The sequence below is a fragment of the Schistocerca americana genome, chromosome 4, assembly GCF_021461395.2.
Source record: "Schistocerca americana isolate TAMUIC-IGC-003095 chromosome 4, iqSchAmer2.1, whole genome shotgun sequence".
Classification (NCBI taxonomy): domain Eukaryota; kingdom Metazoa; phylum Arthropoda; class Insecta; order Orthoptera; family Acrididae; genus Schistocerca; species Schistocerca americana.
Window position 1 is genome coordinate 396,437,331 of NC_060122.1, and position 23,998 is coordinate 396,461,328.

The following is a 23,998-nucleotide window of genomic DNA, read 5'->3' on the forward strand; positions in this document are numbered from 1 at the left end:
AAACCAGATTAAATTCGAAATAGCAAACTAAGAAAAATCCCAATTTAATTGAAAGGATTGTAGTCACTCATGTGTATCTGTACTTCATCTATACACATTTAACAAAAGAACTGGAGCGATGCTCAGTCAATACACAAGACAAAACCAACAGGAAAACTAGGAGAGGACAAGCCGAATCAAATCATACGGGAACATACAAAACAAAGAAAAACACTGCTCAGAAAAATTAAATTCACCAGCACCTTGCCGACGGAAAACAAGATTCAACATGTTGGCGAAGAGGTCTGGATATCGAGGCATTCGCAAGCATGTCCAACAGGCAGTGGTCATGTACTGCATGAAGTTCATGTGATCTTCCCCCTCGCCTTCTACAACATAATGAACGAATGTCCCAGCAACCACATAACGGTATGGGTTTTCGACGGTGGAAAGAATATGTTGTCCGTAGTGCATGCAGCCTCAGAAGATCGAGTAAGGAAGGCCAATTGGGTCCTAATCTAAGATCAGTTTCCCATATGACCTCCACAAGTAAAGCGATGTCATATCGTATCTGGAGACGTAGTGTTAGACATAAAAACTGACTGCCGGCCGGCCGCCACAGAAACTAAGTCCAAGTCGTTTCTTAAGATGGCCAATAGAACCGACCGCCCCTGACAACGCTAAATCCGCCCATCTGCACAATCTGGCAACACTGTGAGATGCGGAAGAGTCAGGAGAAAGTGTTGACTACTTCTGAGATGTGAGCCCCTGGTCTAGTGGTAAACCTCATGCATTCTAAACTTATAGTCACGTGTTCGCGTCCAACTGTATTTTCCTTTATTCATACCATATTTCGGCCCTCAAAAGTTATGAGTCTGATTGAACATGGAAGATAATTCGTTTCACATTCTGTCCACCAGTAATAACAAATACTTCCAGAAACAATTCCTCAGGGCAGCTCGTGACTGCATCGCGATCAGAACAGCTTACGCTCGAGCATTTCCTCGTGCTGCAGCATTGGATTTTGCATACTTGAAAATCATGAAGTACGGTTAAGCGTTGTGAAACTGGGTCGCAAGTGGAAAAAGGCGTAACATCTGCACCACACTATTTACTTTTGGTACAATAGAACGGTGAATGCAGAGGAGGCAGCTCGAAAGATTTGAACTGTGTGTGGAGCGAGTGCTTTTGGGAAAAATACGCCAGAAAAAGATATTCTTGTTTCAACAAACATTGTTCTGGCATGAATGATTTTCCACATTACGGATGTCTCGGCTACTGACATAAGTGATGGATTACCATCTAACCATCATGTGACTTTTGCATACAACAGGCAAGACTCAGTCGTCTGGTGTAGGAGTACTGCATGCTCTAATTCTAAACAACAAAAATCAACGGAGTGACTATTATTGCAATTTTTCTTGAACGTCATCAGGGCGCTCATTGAGCACTCTTATGCAATACTGTTACTGGTGACGTGATATGATGCCTTTATTGTTAACTTCCTAAGAAATTAAGGATCAGCCATACCAAAAGACGTAAATTGGAACAGAGAGTAGAGTGAACACAATAATTTCCATCTGATAGCTCCAAGAGTGTCTTTCGCACTACGAACTCTTCCCCAAGCGTGTGTCCACCACAGCTTGAATTTGTTGCCAACAACTGAGACATCTTTCGGTCACAGAGTATCTGCGTAATTGATTGGCGCATCTGTTGATCAACAGACAGCAGTCGCCACTCTCACTTGAATCAATGACTGTGTGTGTGTGTCTGTGTGTGTGTGTGTGTGTGTGTGTGTGTGTGTGTGTGTTCACGCACAACCTAATCAATATTATTAACATTATAGAGACAAGCAACAATAAATACTGGATCAAACATAACTCTAAACTATTTTAATGCAATTGCTAGTCACTACAAACTGAATTTTTACCCAACCCGTGTCCTGCATATTACATTAAGCAAGTAAGATGTGTTAACTCTATAGTATCGTTAGTGCGCTCTTGTCGAGGCTCGCGACAAGCTCAGCGATTAGCAGTGCCCAATGCCGCCACGATTTGTTTATCTTGGCTGAGCGTGGGCATTGCAGCAGATGCTTCGCCATAAACAGAAAGGAATCATCTTGGCTCTCACTGCAGTAAAGCGAACATCACTGCCTGCATGTTCCTATAGTAACCAACGTGAGACTCTTTTCACAGGTGCCATGGAGCAATTGGAACGAGTGTCATGTCATTAGTCATCAGAATATTAACCAGTGATGAAATGTACACTCTATTTTAATTCCAACAAAATAGGAACCTTCTCACAAAGTGATGCTAGTGATATCAAAATTTATCCAACACACAAAAATAACTGCAGAGCTTTCAAGCACGCAGTAGTAGCACGCAAGGAAATGTTATGTCTTGAAGCGTATACCTCATTTCCTCTTCTCACAACAACTCCCTTGTTTTAGTATGAAGTGAGAAATAAACAGTTTAGGGTTCTGAAGTATAGTATGACACCAGATTCTTAACGTAGGCCCTATCGGAAATGCAAAAAGCAGGGAGCTCTACATTCTTTTGTCCAACAGTTTTTTTTCCTTTCATGCGTTACTACCGCTCGCAGATTCGTATGTAAGGACTTGTGGGCATCAAGTTCTGCATCAGAATGAGCCTTATGTTATTGTGCTAATTATGGTATGGAAAAAATGCAACAAAGTCTAGTTCCCCTACAGAAGGGAAGATATTTGCACATGTCTGTATTCAGCAATGACTGCCAGCTGCCACAACAGAATTCGTGCTGCAGCCAACACAACTGTGAGTGCACTTCAAAATTCATTCAGTAAGTCGTCAAGAGACGGACGGAAACGTAAAATTAACGTCGCTCTCCGAGTCATATTCAATCCAAAATGAGATGCTATTAAGGTAGCAACTACACTTTGATAATGGAGGAGGAGGAGATTAGTGTTGAACGTCTCGTCGACAACGAGGTCATTAGAGACGGAGCGCAAGCTCGGGTGAGGGAAGGATGGGGAAGGAAATCGGCTGTGCCCTTTCAAATGAACCATCCCGGCATTTGCCTGAAGCGAGTTAGGGAAATCACGGAACACCTAAATCAGGATGGCCGGAGACGGGATTGAACCGTCGTCCTCCCGAATGCGAGTTCAGTGTGCTAACCACTGCGCCACCTCGCTCGGTACACTTTGATAATGCCCATATGAGTATTCCGATAGCCAAAAGAACTCGTTAGTGTGGAACCATTGGGAACTACACTACAGGCCATTAAAATTGCTACACCACGAAGATGACGTGCTACGGACGCGACATTTAACCGACAGGAAGAAGATGCTGTGATATGCAAATGATTAGCTTTTCAGAGCATTCACACAAGGTTGGCGCCGGTGGCGACACCTACAAAGTGCTGACATGAAGAAAGTTTCTAACCGATTTCTCATACACAAACAGCAGTTGACCGGCGTTGCCTGGTGAAACGTTATTGTGGTGCCTCGTGTAAGGAGGAGAAATGCGTACCATCACGGTTCCGACTTTGATAAAGGTCATTTTAGAGCCTATTGCGATTGCGGTTTATCGTATCGCGATATTGCTGCTCGCGGTGGTCGAGATCCAATGACTGTTAGCAGAATATGGACTCGGTGGGTTCAGGAGGGTAATACGGAACGCCGTGGTGGATCCCAACGGCCTCGTATCACTAGCAGTCTAGATGACAGGCATCTTATCCGCATGGCTGTAGTGGATCGTGCAGCCACGTCTCGATCCCTGAGTCAACAGATGGGGACTTTTGCAAGACAACAACCATCTGCACGAATAGTTCGACGACGTTTGCAGCAGCTCGGAGACCATGGCTGTGGTTACCCTTGACGCCGCATCACAGACAGGAGCGCCTGCGATGGTGTACTCAACGACGAACCTGGGTGCACGAATGGCAAAACGTCATTTTTTCGGATGAATCCAGGTTCTGTTTACAGCATCATGACGGTAGCATCCGTGTTTGGCGAGATCGCGGTGAACGCGCATTGGAAGCGTGTATTCGTCATCGCCATACTGGCGCATCACCCGGCGTGGTTGTATGGGGTGCCATTGGTTACACGTCTCGGTCACCTCTTGTTCGCATTGACGGCCCTTTGAACAGTGGACGTTACATTTCAGATGTGTTACGACCCGTGGCTCTACCCTTCATTCGATCCCTGGGAAACCCTACATTTCAGCAGGATAATGCACGACTGCATGTTTCAGGTCCTGTACAGGCCTTTCTGGAAACAGAAAATGTTCGACTGCTGCCCTGGTCAGCACATTGTCCAGATATCTCATGAAATGAAAACGTCTGGTCAAAGGTGGCCGAGCAACTGGCTCGTCACAATACGCCAGTCACTACCAGTCTTGATGAACTGTGGTATCGTGATGAAGCTGCATGGGCAGTTGTACCTGTACACGCCATCCAAGCTGTTACTGGCTCAATGTCCAGGCGTATCGAGGCCGCTATTACGGCCAGAGGTGGTTGTTCTGGGTACCGATTTCTCAGGTTCTATTCACCCAAACTGGGTGAAAATGTAATCACATGTCAGTTCTAGTATAATATATTTGTCCAATGAATACCGTTTTATCATCTGTATTTCTTCTGGGTGTAGGAATTGTAATGGGCAGTAGTGTACATTAATATCAATCTGCAAGAACTCGAGGCAATACGTTGACTCTTCCCTTCCTGGGTAACCTCTTGCTGTTATTTACGATTCTCTCTGTCCCAGGTGTAATACAAATGGAACTTCACATTCTTGACAAACATTAGCAACTTGTAATCACTGCGAGTAACAATTGTGTGTACAGGTGGTCAGTGGGTGTTCTGGTGTTACGCAGTGAAACTGCTTACAATAAAGTTAATGGTGGCGCACATAATCTAGCGCTGACTGCATTAGTAAAGATAGTGTGGTGGCGTCGTCACTTCTCTTTATTTGGTATCGGCTTGAGTAATCTGATTTAACGAACATGATACTCAGCTCACGAGCTGCTAATGATACAGTATGACTACTGAGATCATCGTGGGAGTATTATATTAATTCTTCACTGAATTGCTTCACAAATATCACCGGCAGCTGTGCAGCAGAAATGACTCACTACACAGGTACTCTATGTTGCACTTGGTTAAATGATCAACTCGGTGGAATCCCGCTTCTGCTGTTCGTAAATGCATGTATACTGACCATTGGTTATTTGACTAAAAAAGCGCTACAATTTGATTTGCATGTATATGACTTGGGTTAGCACCAAGCAATGACTAAGGAATGGATGCCATTGAAGTCCCGTTACATTGATGGTAAGACAAATGTTCGCAAATCACCTGTATTGCCTCAAAAACAATTGCATCTTAAAAATGAAGGACAGACGTCCATACTGTAACAGGGCCTTTGAATACAGCAAAGGTGGCAGATGAAAATTTGTGCCCGACCGGGGTTAGAATCTGGACCTCTTGCTTACCAGGTAGACGCGCTGACCATTGCACTATCGGGACACAACGGCCAACCTGCCTGCAGGACCTATTTACACATGCTCCTCGATAGATGCTAATTCCCATCTTTGCCGCATACTACATATGCGCTACTGCCCCGTCCATTATGCCACTCGCTGGCAGCTACACTGTATTACCGCGAGCGTTCGGACGATGACGTGAGTCTAGTACTGAAAACGTTCGTTGGCCCGTCGAGACCTGAATAATTATACAGGATGTTTCAGGAGGAATTATAAATATTTTAATAGGTGCTAGTATAGACAAACTGCAGAAAAAATGCCATATAACATGTGTCCAATTTTTATTGAGTACGTACAGATGGGTTCAATGCATTTTCAGTTTATTTCTTGGTTCTTAAAGGAGCACATTGTCTACACTTCCTTCAAAATGAGCTTCCAGCACTATTGGAGGAGGTTCCTGTGGCTACAAGACTGCATATGTTCCTCCCGCATGACGGGGCTCCTGCACATTCTACTCGTCAGGTGAAACACCATCCAAACCTAACATTTCCCGGAAGATGGATCAGTAGATGTGGGCCCTTTCTTAGCCACCAAGGTCCCCGATCCTTATCTCTTTGGATTTTTGCCTGTGGCGATGGTTGAAGAGTGAAGTCTTCAAAGAAAAAGTAAACCCACTAGCCGATCTTATCGTTCCGATTACGAATAGTGCAGCCCGTATAAAAGAATGCGACGACGACCTAAGAAGAGCTACACGTGGTGTTATAAAGAGAAGTCAAAAGTGCATGGAAGTTGGTTGGGGAATTTTTGATAATCCACTTTGAAAGTGATTTTTATTTGATTTGAGTATGTTAGGGCTGGGTACTAACAGCTGTATCTCTGTACTCAATAAAAAGTGGACATATTTATATTGAATTTTTTATGCGCTTCGTCAATACTACCACCTGCTAAAATGTCTACTGTTCCTCCTGAAACACCCTGTATGTGCGTGTATGTGTGGTGAGTGTTCTTTCGAACATGTCCGAAAGAAAAGACAGCACAAATCCGGGTTCGAACACACACACACACACACACACACACACACACACACACACACACACACACACACACACACATTTCTGTCTTAAGTACTATTCGCAAAATATTTGACAACTCAGTGATAGTGACTGGAGCTGCATTAACTTGCTCATTTCACTAGATATAATTACAGCTTTCTGAACAATTCATGTTTAGTAAGTGACAGTGGTTTGGAAAATTTACATTTGTCAGCTGGTTACTTTATACGTTAATTATAGTGTCTCTTACCGTTTACTTCGTGGGAAACCTGCTTCTTTCAATCCTAACCTAGACTGCAGCAATGACTGAATGCTCACATTCTTGATACCTCACTGGATGTGCTACTGCAACTATACCTGAAGATTCAAAAATGGCTCTGAGCACTATGGGACTTAACATCTGAGGTCATCAGTCCCCTAGAACTTAGAACTACTTAAACCTAACTAACCTAAGGACATCACACACATCCATGCCCGAGGCAGGATTCGAACCGGCGACCATAGCGGTCGCGCGGTTCCAGACAGGGCCTAGAACCGCTCGGTCACATCGGCCGGCCCAAAGATTCAAATCCCGTTGAAAAATTTTATTTCAAGTCAGATGATTTTGCTCCTCCTCTACTGTCATTGAAAACGATCACAATGAAATTAAGTATAGGAATCCTACGAAACGCTTGAGTTCATACTGCAGTGCTGTGCAAATGAAAAAAAAGTAGTTTTTCACAATTATCAGATGACAGATATATTTATCAGATTCCACTAATTGTGACTGTATTATTAAACGTTGGTTCACAGGTGCTTTTCTGCCACTTATTGTAACTATTTTTAGAATGTTGGATCTGGAAGGGTAGAAGCATCAGACTTTCGCCATATGGAATATTCAAATTCGCCCTTAAGTCTTCACGTTTCCAGCAACTGCAGAATACACGTCAGAAAAGCTGACAACAGTAAACCAGGTCTTCTGGCGGGTGTGCCAATGACCGTGATCTCAATAATAACATTGTATAGGCAAGATATGTTGCCAACTCTACCACTGGAGAAGCTGCAAAATTTTGAGTCGCGTCTGGTGAATACGCTTTCACGGTTTCGGTTCGATTAAGACAGTAGAATACAAATAACACTGCCTAACGAAAAATGTTTTTTGAAAAACTGTTTTTACTGTGATAGCTGGTCTTTATAGACTTTTATGATCTGAATCCAAATCTAGCCTTAGTTTCTTTTGTATCACGCATAGTTTTCGAGCAATATGCTTTTTATTGTATAGTATAGAAATCTTATGCTATACGGTAAACGAAGAAATTGATGAAACGCTTTGTTACAACATAAGCATGGTTTGTATTTACAGTAAGCTACTTAAAACAATGATATGTGTTAATAGGGGTTTCACTTGTCTATTTTTTTTCTCTTTTTTCTTTGAAGCTTCTTGTGTAGCTTTTGCTACAAAATTTTCTGCTGAATTTCTCAGTGAAGTGACCAACAGTAGTCCCTCATGATGTAGGTGTTCCAGCGGCACTGGTGGCATTTTTCCGTTACCCTAATGTCCTGGTGGAAACGCTCTTCTGCCGGCCGTTGCAGCCGAGCGGTTCTAGCCGCTTCAGTCTGGAACCGCGCGCCAGCTACGGTCGCAGGTTCGAATCCTGCCTCGGCCATGGATGTGTGTGATGTCCTTAGGTTAGTTAGGTTTAAGTAGTTCTAAGTTCTATGGGACTGATGACCACAGATGTTAAGTCCCATAGTGCTCAGAGCCATTTTAACCATTTTTGAAACGCTCTTCTTGCTCTTCACTAACATCTCCCATATTGTCTGGGAAGTAATCAAGGTCACTGTTCAAAAAGTGAACTTTCAGGCTCATTAAACACCCTAAAGTTTTCAACTTCTTTAACTTTGTAGCTATTTTAGAAACATATTTTGGGCCTTTTTCATGTCCTAAGAACTTTGCAACGACTTGCATGAATGATACCCATGCTTCTTTCTCATTTAAGGTAATTGTGGATTCAAAGATAACATCAGACATCAATTTTATAATTTCAGGTCCGACAAAGACGCCTTATTGTAGTTTAGCTTCTGAAAGGTGTCGAAACGTTTGGAATAGATACTTAAAACATGACCCATCGTTAGGCAAAGCCTTTACAAACTGTTTCATTAGGCCTAACTTTATATGTAGAGGTGGTACGGATACGTTTTTTGGATCCACAAGGTTTTTGCGTAGAATGTTCTTCTCGCCAGGTTTTAAAGACTGTCTCACAGGCCAGTTCTTTCTGCGCCAATTTTGATCCCTAGCCCTACTGTCCCATTCACACAAGAAACATGGAAATTTGGTGAAGCCACCATGCTGACCAAGGAGCAGGCATATTATATTTAGGTCGCCACACACCATCCAACCATGAGCAGAATAGCCTAATTTATTTAGCTCTATTTCTTGGTTTTCATTGCTTTCTTTCATATGTACAGAATGTCCAACAGGTATAGATGCATACATGTTACCATTGTGTAATAAAACAGCCTTCAAACTAGTTTCGTATGAATCAATAAACAGCTTCCAGTCTTCCATTTGTATTCAATACCAAACTCATTCATCAGACCAGGAATGTTGGATTAACTTTTTTTTTGAAGAAACTTGGAAAATTGCTGCTCTCTTTCTACACATGTATATGCTGGTTCCAACTGCCAATAAGTTCTTTTCTTTTAATCTAGAACCAAGCAATTCAGTTTTTTCTTTCGTTAAGCCCAGATCCCTAACCAAATCGTTAACCTCGGTATGAGTAAACAATTTGGGCTCTAGACTTTCTGTATTACAATGGAATTCATCATCTGGTTCATTCAAATCAGATTATACATCCGAAAATACTTCTGTTTGAACAGAATTTAAATCATCTGGTGGTTCAGGAACCAGCAAATCTACACCATGCCCTACTGGTCGGATGGCGGATGGAAGGTTAGGGTAGCTGATTACCTTCTTGTTTTTCGAATTATGACCAGTAATATCAATACTGAAAATGAAGCAATCATCGGAATGATTTCTTGGCTCCTCCACATCATAGGAACAGCAAATCTACAGGCTTGTTTTCTCCTTCTTGGACCATTTTCTCATATCTTCAACACACATGTAACATACCTTATGTGGCGCCCAAGATTTATCTTGATCACCAAGTTTGGATCCAAGGTATGATAGATAAATCTTTTTCACCAAGTCTTTAATGTTTATTTGGTGGCTTTTAATCACAAATTCAGCACAAATGTAACAAAAACTGTCAGCAGAGTTTTTACAATCACGATTAGACATTGTAATGAGCACATGTACAGGAAACGGGAAAGTGAGGTTAGGGTGACAGTAAACAAAACACCATCTGTTAACACGAAAATAGAATCGACCTTATTTTGCCAGCAAATGTTTTTCAGCAGTGCTACCAACGTCATAGACATTCATTACACCTCTTTTTTAATTATTTTAACTGTATAAAAGCTGTTAAATTCTTTCAAGAATCGCTTAATTTAATAAATTTAACTGTAAAATGAGAAGAGATGGTGGGTGATACAGTTTTTTTAAATATCATATTTGCAATTTTCACCCTAAAAAACACAAGAAAAAGGTATTTTCAGCAAAAAGTTTTTCCATCGTTGGCCGGTGTAACTGTCGTAGTTACTAATTTACGATGTTTCGTTTGCACTCTGTGCATTGATGTATTACAAGTAATTACACTCTAGCCCATAAAGCTTGTTACAGAAATGCGAATAAGACGCATTAACATAGAAGGAGGATATTCCGGTCGTTGCCACCCACAACTCTGAGACGAAGCTATAGTCACTTTCGAGGTCACTCACAGAACACGTCAGCTGGTATCCTTCCTGGTAGTATAACTGAAACTTCACAACAACGCAGAATATGTTTGGCAACTCTGTGACCGACGAATCACTTTCATAACAGCACAGAACTATTTTACTAAATTCGCTTGAGATTAGCGTGTCATTTCAGTTGAAAAATGTGAGTGATTTTCTCTTGAGATGTGATGTAAGGATATCAGTTAATACTTTTGAGTCAGCAAAAATCGTTCCACAAGGGGAAATACAATTCCTCTCGTCTCTTATGTTGCTCTTTATCTGTCATTGCGTCTACTGGGCCAATAAGTAAGACACACACGCCGCATGCGAGCACGGTGTTAGCTGCCCTCTGTAATAAAAACTGAGTCAACGGCTCAACACTGAACTTGAGCGCGTGTCGTGGGACATCCACACCGCAAATACAACGAACTATACCGAACAAAATGAGATCAAAGACAAAGAAAAGAGGTAACGTACTTGCCTACCAGGTGCAAGCTGCTTTCGTTCGCCTTTCGAGACTCACTGAGATTATATTTTTAATTCTGTTGTAGCAGGGAGATAGAAACTCAATAAATTCAATAATGGAATCGTAAGACAACGCTCGAGCAAAATTCGTCTTGCTACTTCCAGTACCCCTTAGCGTCAGAGCGAAAACTTTATGGTACGGCAAAATTCATAGTGCCACTTTTATTTTCTGACGACATATTTTCTGTTGTCGTGAGTACATAATTTTATCTATGAGTTGCCACATTTGCTTTACACTTGAGTATGATACAGGACGTGAAGTAAATAAAGACCTTTCCGAAGTCAAATGTCGGTAACATCCTACTCATTCTTGTTAAAATAAGCACAATCGTCTTAGACACTTAATGCTTTATTAAAAGAGACTGCCGTCATGATGTTTCTATAGTAAGCTGAATTTGATTTATATTAGTACAGTAAATATTTTAATTGTGTTTTCCATTAGTTTATTTAACACTAGAGTAATGATAAAGAGAGGTTAATCAACAACAGTATATTCTTTCACAATATCTATAACAATATGACATGGTAAAGTAGTTTGTAAACTCGACGCCTGTAGAAACCTACTGGTTCTAACGCTGTCATTAAACCAGTGTAGTTTGAAGGGCATTTTCATCTAGAAATTAACAGCCTTGATAATTGTCCGATCAAGAGTGGGAAAGGTAAGTTTACGAGTATACGACTATAGGGAGGAATGCCTGAGAGATGACTTCCCTATCAATCTTCTGGATAGTTTCGTTTCTCAAGTCAACAGAGTGCGTTACCATGCAGTAGCACACGTGATGTAGTATTGTCGGTCGATTTCCTTACACTGCGAACGAAAGGTGTCTCAACTGTCGGCAACAAATTTCAGCTTGGGGAAGAATTTGTAGTGTGAAACATACTCTTGGAGCTTTCAGATGGAAGATATTATGTTCACGCTACTCTTTGCTCCAGTTTACGTCTTTTGGTAGCGCTCGGCCTTTCATTTCTTCTTTAGGAAGTTAACGATGGCTCTGAGCACTATGGGACTTAACATCTATGGTCATCAGTCCCCTAGAACTTAGAACTACTTAAACCTAACTAACCTAAGGACATCACACAACACCCAGCCATCACGAGGTAGAGAAAATCCCTGACCCCGCCGGGAATCGAACCCGGGAACCCGGGCGTGGGAAGCGAGAACGCTACCGCACGACCACGAGATGCGGGCGAAGTTAACGATGAAGGCAACATGACACGTCACCAGTAACCGCATTGCACACGAATGCTCAGTGAGCGACCTGATGACGTTCAAGCAAAATTACAATAATAGTCACTCCGTTGATTTTTGTTGTTTCGAATTGGAGCATGCAGTACTCCTACACCAGACGTCGAGCCTTGCTGGTTGAACGCAACAGCCGCATGGTGGTAAAATGGTAATCCATTGCTTGTGTCAGTAGTCGAGACTTCCTTAATGAGGAAAATCATTCATGTCACAACGATCTTTGCTGAAACAAGAATATGTTTTTCTGGCGTATTTTTCCCAAAAGTACTCGCTCCACACACAGTTCAAATCTTTCGAGCCGCCCCCTCTGCATTCACCCCTCTATTACAACAAAAGTAAATATTGTGGTGCAGATGTTTCACCTTTTTTCACTTGCGACCCAATTTCACAACTCTTAACCGTAGTTCATGATTTTCAAGAATGCAAAATCAAATGCTTAACTGAAAGATGATGATTAAAACTTAAAATTCGAAAATGACAGTTGATGCATACACTGATAGCGTCGCGCCGCTTTCACCTGGGCGGTGGGTGGCATCTCGGCCAGTGGCCGGTAGCCGCTGCAGAGCGAGGAAACGCTCGAGCGTAAGCTGTTCTGATAGCGATGCAGCCTCGAGCTGTCCTGCGGAATTGTTTATGGAAGTATTCGTTATTACTGGTGGGTAGAATGTGAAACGAATTATCTTCGATATTCAGTCAAACTAAGAACTTTAAAGCGCCGAAATATGGTAAAAAAAAGGGAGATACAGTTGGCCGCGAACACTTGACTATAAGCTTAGAAAGCATTAGACGAGATGCTCACACAACACGACAACATCCTTCTAACACTTCCGCATCTTACAGAGTTGCCAGATTGCGCAGCTGGCCTAACTTAGCTTTGTCAAGGATGGCTGGTTTTATTGGCCACCTTAAGTGAGCGACTTGGACTTAGTCTCTGTGGGGGTTGGCCGGCGATCACTTTTTATGTCTAAAACTGTACAATGACTACATAAATCCGTTGCACTAAGCCCAATACCGGAAAGTCGCTCGTTCACTGGAATCATGTTATTCACTACCTTATACCACGAGGACGCTACGCGCGTCAACAAAATGGGAAGACTGATATTGAACCAAACTGTCGTCCAAATTGTATGTGGCGATTCAACGAGCTTCGGACAAGGGACTGCTTCTCATTGAGCCTTTAGGAATTTCAGGGTGAGGACAGGTCTCCATAAGATGTGAGCCCCTAAATAGCTCACCGCAAGACAGAAGTCACGAATGTGTTTTAACTTCTTATTTATTGGACCAACACCAATATGGGGTTCAAGACTAGGACGACGGACAGAGAGAAATGATTGAGATGTGAATGTGCGAGTTTCTTGAGTCAGCGTCAAAACAGTACGTCGCACATATAGCGTCTGCCTTCGTAAATCAGTGAGGGCCAAACCCCCAAAGGAACGATCCTTCGTGATCACCTCATACCGTAAGCGGAATATATGTCTCTTCCATAAGAAACGACCAGACAATTGTTGTAGTTTCTTCGCCATCATCGAGGGAAGCGGATAAACATGGGCCACGTAATAAGCTTTACGTAAGACATATGTATCCAATATTCGGACTTTCTGGAGCAGAGCAAGAGAACGCCTTTCATGCTCTAGTATCGCTACTTGAATTTTTTCCGTAACGTAATTCCCGTTGAGCGTCGCCATTTTGAGTGGACAACGATCAATGATGATACCGAGAGACGTATTCAGATACACTTTAGTAGCCCATGGAACAACCGCGTCATCAAAATCTCGTAAGGGAAGAAGCTTGTATTTACCTGAACGATTACAGCCTTCAGTCGAGGTATTTCAGCAGAGTTGCGAAGTAGAACCATCACGTCATCTACGTATGCGCAAACAACTATAGTCCTGCCGGAAAGCGCCCACTCTGTCAGCTGGGATTCTAGCATCCGAAGCAGGGGCTCCAGAGACAACACAAACAAAGTCATTGACAGCGGGCTCCCTTGAGGCTCTCCCCTATGGATATTTATTGGTGGCATCAGTTGGTCATTAACAACCACCGAAGCCGAAATACCCGCAAACAGGTTTGAGAGAACTCGCCGTGTGTCATCAGTGAAACCAACTACCTCCATAATCCGAAGCAGAAAGACGTGATTAACACGATCAGATGCCTTATCGACGTCTAGAAAAGCAAGGGTACAAGGAACTGACGTTACATCAGCAGCAGAAATCACGTCACGACACTCGATATGAATGGTACGACCAGGTATGCAGCTTTGATGTTTTGCAACAACCATCAGAGCCGACATCCTACAGTTAAATGCCCTCACCACAGTCTTATAATCAAAGCTTAAGAAAGTGAGTGGTTGGAAGCTATCAGGGGCAGCCGGTCCAGTGCGTTTTGGGATTAAAACAATTTTTCCCACTTTGAACGAGGTCGGAACTACTCTGCCCTGTAACACTTCATTCAAAAGGGAAGTAAAGGTAGCACCCAACAACGGCCAAAAGCGCACGTAAAATTCCTTGAGAAGTCCATCTACACCCAGGGGCTTTTGAGAAGGCGATCTCACAGTACGTTTCTAAACTTCCTCAGGCTGAAAGGCGGCTAAGAGCGTTGCATTATGTTCAGGTGTAATTGTGGTATCGAAGATGCTGACAATTGGGTCGTAAAGGGTTTCATTGGACGCATCGATGTCCCAGATGTACTGAGTGTAAGATATGCACTGTATCAGCTTGCGCCGTTGCGATACGTCCATCATTTGTAGTGAGAGAATGAATACAAGCGCGTTCACGACGGGTCTGATGCCAAAGCAAATTATATAAGGAAGTCAGTTCTTCCGTCGCCAGTGAACGCGGCTTCGATCGGATATTCAAACCTTCCATTTTTATTCTCTTCAAGGTCAACAATTTTGCTTTTACACGCCAAACATCCGCAATTCGCAGAGGGGCGTGATCCGAAGCAGCATAAAGTTCACGCAGGATGGAGTAGTAACATTCACAAGTTGTCCGGAAGTCTCGCGCTTTGGCAACACAGCAAATTATTAAAGTTGGCCTGAGCCTCGGTTTTGCTAGCTGTGTCCACCAGTCAAGGGTGGAAGATTATTTCGCAGTGGCCCGCCATCGAGAGAGGGGTCAGCTAGGTGAGCGACGATTAACACCCACGGAGGGTGAAACAGTTTGACTGGTTGCCGTTCTAGATTGAGAGTTATGGCCACAGCACAGTGATCCATAAAGGAAGCTGAGACTTCAACATTAAGAATGCTACCGCTCAGGCAGACTAATAAATAAAACCTGTCTAACCTGCTACAAGAAGTCGCAGTAAAGTGGGTAAATTTAACTAACGTCTGTTATTTACATATCCAGATGTCTTTTAGGCGTAAGGAGCGGACCAATTCATGTAATTCACGAGAGAAATAAAAAACAGGAGATTGATCGGCAGGACGCAATACACAGTTAAATCACCGCCCAACAGAATACCCGGAGGACTCTTACGCAGCCGGCCGTTGTGGCCGAGCGGTTCTAGGCGCCTTCAGTCTGGAACCGCGTGACCGCTACGTTAAAAGGTTCGAATCCTGCCTCGGGCATGGATGTGTGTGATGTTCTTAGGTTACTTAGATTTAAGTAGTTCTAAGTTTTAGGGGACGGATGACCTCAGATGTTAAGTCCCATAGTGCTCAGAGCCATTTGAACCATTTTGACTTATACGCAACAGATAAACAATATCCTCTTTATAAAAACGCGATCGATCCACTACGCGACCAGTGCCAGAAGGGGTATATAAAAGAACCAAGGTAAGATTTAAAAGTTGACAACCTATGCCCCTGCCAGAATCCAACATTTCCGCCTCAGCAACAGGAATGCCTCTGCGAGAAGATAAGGCGGTCTCCGTAGAATATTCGTATGCTACATTAAAGATCATATGAAAACAGGTAAGGAGAAGTTTCTAAATAACACCTCCTGTAAGAAAACTATGTCCGCACATAAATCATAAATGAACTGACGCAGAGAAGCCAGTCGCAATTCCAATTCTAACGACTGACGTTTAAGGAAAGGAACGTTTAGGCATGGGTCATTGATCACAGCTGGACAGGGATGCACGGAACCTCCAAGTAGAATTTGGTAGACTGCTGAGAGTCAGGGTCTAGTGCGGAATTCACAGAGGAACCAGACGTCGTATGACCAGAACCCCCGTCTTCGCAACCTTTTTTCTCAGATTTCTTACCTGTCACCGCACGGTCAGGTTGTATACGCTGTTTCTGTCGGCTACGTGGGATGGAAGCCACTGCAGACGGAGGTGTAGGAGGGGTCTTAGGAACCGCTTTCTCCCCCCACTCCCCCCTCCCCCTCCCCCCTCGCCCTCCCACCTCCCTCCCTCACCTCCCCCCTCCCCCCCATAACTATGGTCGTGTAATGCAGTTCCAGTCAGTAAGGCGGAAGCATATTTTATTCTCCTCGGGAGTTGCTGTAGTCGGCAAATGCAGGAAACCGTCGTGGCTGAAGACGAAGGAACAGGAGGACATTGCATCGTGTCCGACTGTTACGGAGGACACAAAGACGAAGGGGGGGAACTCCGCTCCCTGTCCACACACAGGCAGCACAAAAGGAGCCACTTCGCGAGCAGGAGGGATGCTGGAGACAACTTCTTCGCCACTCAGCGTAACACGGAAGGGAGGTATCGTAGCATCGAGAGGAGCAGGAGGTACAATCGATGCGGAGGAAGTTGGCACAGAAGCCACAGCCAGATCCTCAGCATCACCATACTGAGAGCGACGTCACTTGTTTGTCGCCGTTATAGGTTCTGTCCCGGGGCCAATAGGATTCTGAACTTGTCGCGGAGATAAAGGAGGAAATTCATTGACACGATTATCAGAACTGACTATATGTTCATTATAATCCGAAGCAGAAGTAGGCCCGACGACGGGAGTGGAAGGAACAAGATCAGCAACCCTCAATTCGCGACGCTGCACTAATGACTGATTTAATACAAAAACCCTCCGTGAACAACTAGACCAAACGTCTCCACTTTCATTACCTAGGAAGCAAGTTCCCTATTGACCAGTATAAATGACACGGACGCGCTAACCACACGTTTGTGAATGTGGTGGAATATTGCGTTTGACATGCATTCCCAAGGACCGAATTCCACTATAACACTGTAATTGTGTTGAGTAGATCAGCGTTCACGACGGACGTTTCTCACGTTACCATAAGGGGTCACTATGTCCTTTAGAAAGTCGTCATCAGCTTCCGGCGGGAGGTTGAACACTCAAACATTGGTATATTCGATTTCAGCATCTGCGAGCGACACCATACGAACGGAATTATCGCAATGCTTGAACGGGATTGGTGAACCACGTCCCGACAGTAATCTTTCAACGTGAAGGGGATCCATAAATTTCTCGTCAAACACGTACTCTTCTGCATCAAAATAAACGGTGTGGACCTGATGGAAGTTCACATGAATTGCATCCACATGGCTATCGTGGATTCCTAGAGACCCGGGCTGCACGTATCGCGTTTTTTTTATCGAAAGTAAAGCTCACAGTACCTTTTCGTGGAATACACGTGGAAACCATGGTAGCTATAGCGGAGCGGCCGACGTCGCTGCAAGTAGACGAAGACAAACAGACAGTGAAAGTGGAGCGGAGGCGCTACGACTCACTCGGCAGACAGAACAGCTCTAACGAGGAAAACTCCACACAAGCGGCAAGTGAAGTAAACAAGAGCCTCCCCGCTCAGAGCTCGAAGCGCAACTGCCACTAGACCAAGTGCTGCTGACGCATACAAAATAGGGCCAGTTAACGTTAATACTACTAGATCACCGGTGAAACAGCTTTTCCGGGACATGCCGTATGCCTCAAATGTGGATATACTGATAGTGCAAGAACTTTGTACTGCTGCGTACCACGTAGTACACGGCTAGATCACCTACATCGCTCCAAACTCAGGCAACGAGAGTGGACGGCAATATTAGTCCGAGAGGGGATCACAATTCGCTACCTGATTTGTATGCCTTTGGCTCTGGAGCTTGAGATAACAATTCACGGAATTCGTATTGTCAACGTTTACGTCCCACGCGGCACCGAAAACAGAAGAACACGTGCAGAATATTATTTACCTACTGATTCGATCATTTACTAGTGCTTGGGGACTTCAACTGTGTATTGGCCATAAGGAATGAAACTACACATTAAAATACCTTCGCGAACTATAAACGATAATCCGGAAGATGGACTTATTGTACACACGGGACAGAATATATTGGAACCACGAGGGATATACAGTTTTTACTAGTCACTCAGCAAGCCTCCTTGATCGGATATATATGTGTCTTTTGGCATATGAGTTAAGGCGGTCGATGCTTAACGATGGCCCACTGCCTTTACAGACCATCTATCTTAACTGTGTACCACATTTCTCCCTCAACAAAATGTTAGGGGAAGTCGAGGCATATGGAAGCTCAATTCGTCACAGTTGGCGGACCACTTACGCCTTCAGCGAGTCGAGGGTGTATGCGCTATGTATCAACGCCGCATTTCAGCTTATACTTCGGTACTTCACTGTTGGTTAGTACGACGTATGGAAAACAGATGACATCAAGAGGTCTCATACAATAAGGTTGGGATAATACGAGATAAGGGACACTCTTGGCTATTATTACATGATACTTCGTGAGTATCCTGAACATCATCGTGTCAACCCAGTCATCCTATCGATGTACGACGTTGAATGGGAGGTATCCCGATCGGCGCAAGTTGTCTAGACAACATCGCTAGGGAATACATCTCAGGGCATCATACGTCGCAAGAACACAAACTTTACCGCTAATCATTATTCACAGTGTTCCAGGACTCAGAGGGTCATTGGCTGATGACACAGAAGATCACTACGGCTGGATTATTGGAGCAATTCCGTCACCTCTTTGTTGGTTGGCGGTGCACCGACGGACCGCGAAGTATAGGAGAACATACAGCAGTTGTTGCCAGCGAGACTGATTGAGATGGATAAGGCCGAGCTAATGCAGCCACTCACAGGAGGTGAAAAAATTGGGGCACTCAAGAAGGGAGTGGCACATCAATCTCCTGGGCCAGATAGCATAACGTTGTAATTTCAAAAATGGCCCTAAGCACTATGGGACTTAACATCTGAGGTCATCAGTCACCTAGACCTAGAAGTACTTAAACCTAACTAACCTAAGGACATCACACACATCCATGCCCGAGGCAGGATTCAACCTGCGACCGTAGCAGCAGCGCGATTCCGGTCTGAAGCGCCTAGAACCGCTTCGCCGCAGCAGCCAACGTTGTAATTTTATCGGGAATTCGCGGAGATGATGGTGCCACAATTGGTTTCGATGTACAATCAGCTGATGTGCCCTCATACACACGTGCTACCGGATTTTGCGACTGGTTTTATGCTTCCTGTTCCTAAGTCTGGGGTAGTCGCAGTGCGATTCAATATCGGCCGCCCACCACGCTAAATCTCTACGCGACTGCTAGGGTCTCGTCTTAAATTGGCGATATAGAGGGCTATTTCCCGTGATCAGGCGCGCCCAGGGCTGCGAATCAACATCCGCTCAGCTTTAAGTGAATACCATAAAGTCATAGCCCTTGCGGAAACGTGTCGAACGCGAGCAGTTCTAATAACGGTGGACTTTGCTCATATATTTGACGGAGTGAACCGTGATTTTTTATCATCAGTTACGAGCCGAATGACGGTTCCACCGGTCTTCATCTCCACAGTTACGAGACTGATCCGAAGGGTTACAGCAAAGATGATGGTAAACGGTCTGAAAGCGGACTCCATTTACAGTAACCTTCTACTGCCTGAATAAATTTCTTGGGGAGAAATAAATATCACTAACTGTGTCGCTTTAGATTTACCCGAAACACTCAGGACAATGCAGAACTTGTCAGTGGCATTGGTAGCTTTATTCAGTCAGCACGTACCATCACTATCGCTCAGAAACAGTTAACTTTCTAATTATTAGCTCAGCATTGGTATGATGCGACTTCGACACATTAGGCATTATGCGGTTAACACCACGGTCTGACAACGGTACCCGCTTTCAGTGATGCTTCTCGCGATAACACTCGAGCCGCTGATGCATGTTATACAACGCTCTCCCGCTGAAATAACGCTACATGAGACCTCACTCATTTCTCGTGCCTATGAGGACGACCTGGTACTCCTCACCCGGGAACTGAAGTGAGTCAGACTGTCAGGCATCACAATACTTACGGGATGGCGTCCGGTAGTGTCGCTAACATCCAGAATACTACACACTGGACGAGATCTGGAGCACGTTTCAGGGCCGTTTCAGACGGTGGAAACGCTGCGATGCCTAGGGTTCACATTTACTCGTTCTTTGTGACTGGTTAGGGACGGTGAGTTATTGGCGGCAGCTTCAGAAAATTCCATTGTCCAACGTGTAGCGTACAGCAACGTTCACCTCTTGTCACGACTGCCACATTTAAGGCACATCCAACGATAACGAAGAGTATCTCGGATCCCCGCATGGCTGTTTTGGGTAATGTCTGAGTACTGAGATGTGATCACATTAAACCACGGTTCGGGAACGGCGGTCTCGACTTCGAGAACGTGCGCATCAAAGAGTTGGCACCTTATCTGCGAGCGACGGTTCGGGATTGGCATTACTGAAAACACACCATAACATCATCTCTGATAAATGAGCTTCTTCTGCCGTCCTTCGAACCTCCGACAGCGGTGGGCAACATCTCGCCATCGCTTGCACAAATAGCCTCATTTTTTGCGCATTATAGCTATGTTCGTCCGTAAGATTCTTCATGAGAATACCCACAAGTCAGATTTATGGCTGTTTGATGAGTCACCACCGCCACAACGTCATGGAAATCGAACACCCAACGAGACCTTGGGAGCATATCTTGTGCGCAGTGCATACGCCATTACTGTCAGCAGCAACACGATCGACTTGGTATATCCGCATCACCGGTAAAATTGTCACACGAAACCGGTTGGACCTCATCATATGGTTGATTTTCCTCTTTGCATAAGCTGTGGTTTTTCGAACGTGGAAAAGCACGACGAAGAATACGGCGCAGCGAAGGACGTTTGGATGCTGATGCGTCGTATATTGGCTTCCCTTCGGCGCACCACCGATAATAAGGCACGCCAGACGTACATCTTTTTACCAGACGAGACGTTCTTTCGAAGTATTGGGTATTCCTACAAGAATAACATGAGCTCATACGTTTTCATACGAAATACAGAACCTACTATGCAACTATTTAGGTAGCGTATCCACCCGACAGCTGGGCTGTCCCAGGAATGATACGAATCGCGGGACCTAACGTTTAGAGACAATGTACACAGTTTATGCATGTTGGAAAACTGGACATTGAGCTGTTGGCATCGTATGCGACTGGATAATGTTTACGAGTACTACTAAAGGTAAATTCTTACCACGACTCTGTTTTGATAACTGGTCGGCACCAAAAAATAGGGTTACCCCCCCCCCCCTCTAATAGCGGGGATAAGTTTATCTGGTTGGACGCAAAATTTATGATGTATCTCACCGCGTGCTGCTGGGAATATGATGCTTTCTTTTAACTTCCGCCACTGAGACGAGGATTATCACTTGTCTTTCCTTTCCATTGTATTAAAAAAGGTATATATATATATATATATATATATATATATATATATATATATATATATACAGGGTGTTTCAAAAATGACCGGTATATTTGAAACGGCAATACAAACTAAACGAGCAGCGATAGAAATACACCGTTTGTTGCAATATGCTTGGGACAACAGTACATTTTCAGGCAGACAAACTTTCGAAATTACAGTAGTTACAATTGTCAACAACAGATGGCGCTGCGGTCTGGGAAACTCTATAGTACGATATTTTCCACATATCCACCATGCGTAGCAATAATATGGCGTAGTCTCTGAATGAAATTACCCGAAACCTTTGACAACGTGTCTGGCGGAATGGCTTCACATGCAGATGAGATGTACTGCTTCAGCTGTTCAATTGTTTCTGGATTCTGGCGGTACACCTGGTCTTTCACGTGTCCCCACAGAAAGAAGTCACAGGGGTTCATGTCTGGCGAATAGGGAGGCCAATCCACGCCGTCTCCTGTACGTTTCGGATAGCCCAAAGCAATCACACGATCATCGAAATATTCATTCAGGAAATTAAAGACGTCGGCCGTGCGATGTGGCCGAGCACCATCTTGCATAAACCACGAGGTGTTCGCAGTGTCGCCTAAGGCAGTTTGTACCGCCACAAATTCACGAAGAATGTCCAGATAGCGAGATGCAGTAATCGTTTCGGATCTGAAAAATGGGCCAATGATTCCTTTGGAAGAAATGGCGGCCCAGACCAGTACTTTTTGAGGATGCAGGGACGATGGGACTGCAACATGGGGCTTTTCGGTTCCCCATATGCGCCAGTTCTGTTTATTGACGAAGCCGTCCAGGTAAAAATAAGCTTCGTCAGTAAACCAAATGCTGCCCACATGCATATCGCCGTCATCAATCCTGTGCACTATATCGTTAGCGAATGTCTCTCGTGCAGCAATGGTAGCGGCGCTGAGGGGTTGCCGCGTTTGAATTTTGTATGGATAGAGGTGTAAACTCTGACGCATGAGACGATACGTGGACGTTGGCGTCATTTGGACTGCAGCTGCAACACGGCGAACGGAAACCCGAGGCCGCTGTTGGATCACCTGCTACACTAGCTGCGCGTTGCCCTCTGTGGTTGCCGTACGCGGTCGCCCTACCTTTCCAGCACGTTCATCCGTCACGTTCCCAGTCCGTTGAAATTTTTCATACAGATCCTTTATTGTATCGCTTTTCGGTCCTTTGGTTACATTAAACCTCCGTTGAAAACTTCGTCTTGTTGCAACAACACTGTGTTCTAGGCGGTGGAATTCCAACACCAGAAAAATCCTCTGTTCTAAGGAATAAACCATGTTTTCCACAGCACACTTGCACGTTGTGAACAGCACACGCTTACAGCAGAAAGACGACGTACAGAATGGCGCACCCACAGACTGCGTTGTCTTCTACACTCCTGGAAATGGAAAAAAGAACACATTGACACCGGTGTGTCAGACCCACCATACTTGCTCCGGACACTGCGAGAGGGCTGTACAAGCAATGATCACACGCACGGCACAGCGGACACACCAGGAACCGCGGTGTTGGCCGTCGAATGGCGCTAGCTGCGCAGCATTTGTGCACCGCCGCCGTCAGTGTCAGCCAGTTTGCTGTGGCATACGGAGCTCCATCGCAGTCTTTAACACTGGTAGCATGCCGCGACAGCGTGAACGTGAACCGTATGTGCAGTTGACGGACTTTGAGCGAGGGCGTATAGTGGGCATGCGGGGGGCCGGGTGGACGTACCGCCGAATTGCTCAACACGTGGGGCGTGAGGTCTCCACAGTACATCGATGTTGTCGCCAGTGGTCGGCGGAAGGTGCACGTGCCCGTCGACCTGGGACCGGACCGCAGCGACGCACGGATGCACGCCAAGACCGTAGGATCCTACGCAGTGCCGTAGGGGACCGCACCGCCACTTCCCAGCAAATTAGGGACACTGTTGCTCCTGGGGTATCGGCGAGGACCATTCGCAACCGTCTCCATGAAGCTGGGCTACGGTCCCGCACACCGTTAGGCCGTCTTCCGCTCACGCCCCAACATCGTGCAGCCCGCCTCCAGTGGTGTCGCGACAGGCGTGAATGGAGGGACGAATGGGGACGTGTCGTCTTCAGCGATGAGAGTCGCTTCTGCCTTGGTGCCAATGATGGTCGTATGCGTGTTTGGCGCCGTGCAGGTGAGCGCCACAATCAGGACTGCATACGAGCGAGGCACACAGGGCCAACACCCGGCATCATGGTGTGGGGAGCGATCTCCTACACTGGCCGTACACCACTGGTGATCGTCGAGGGG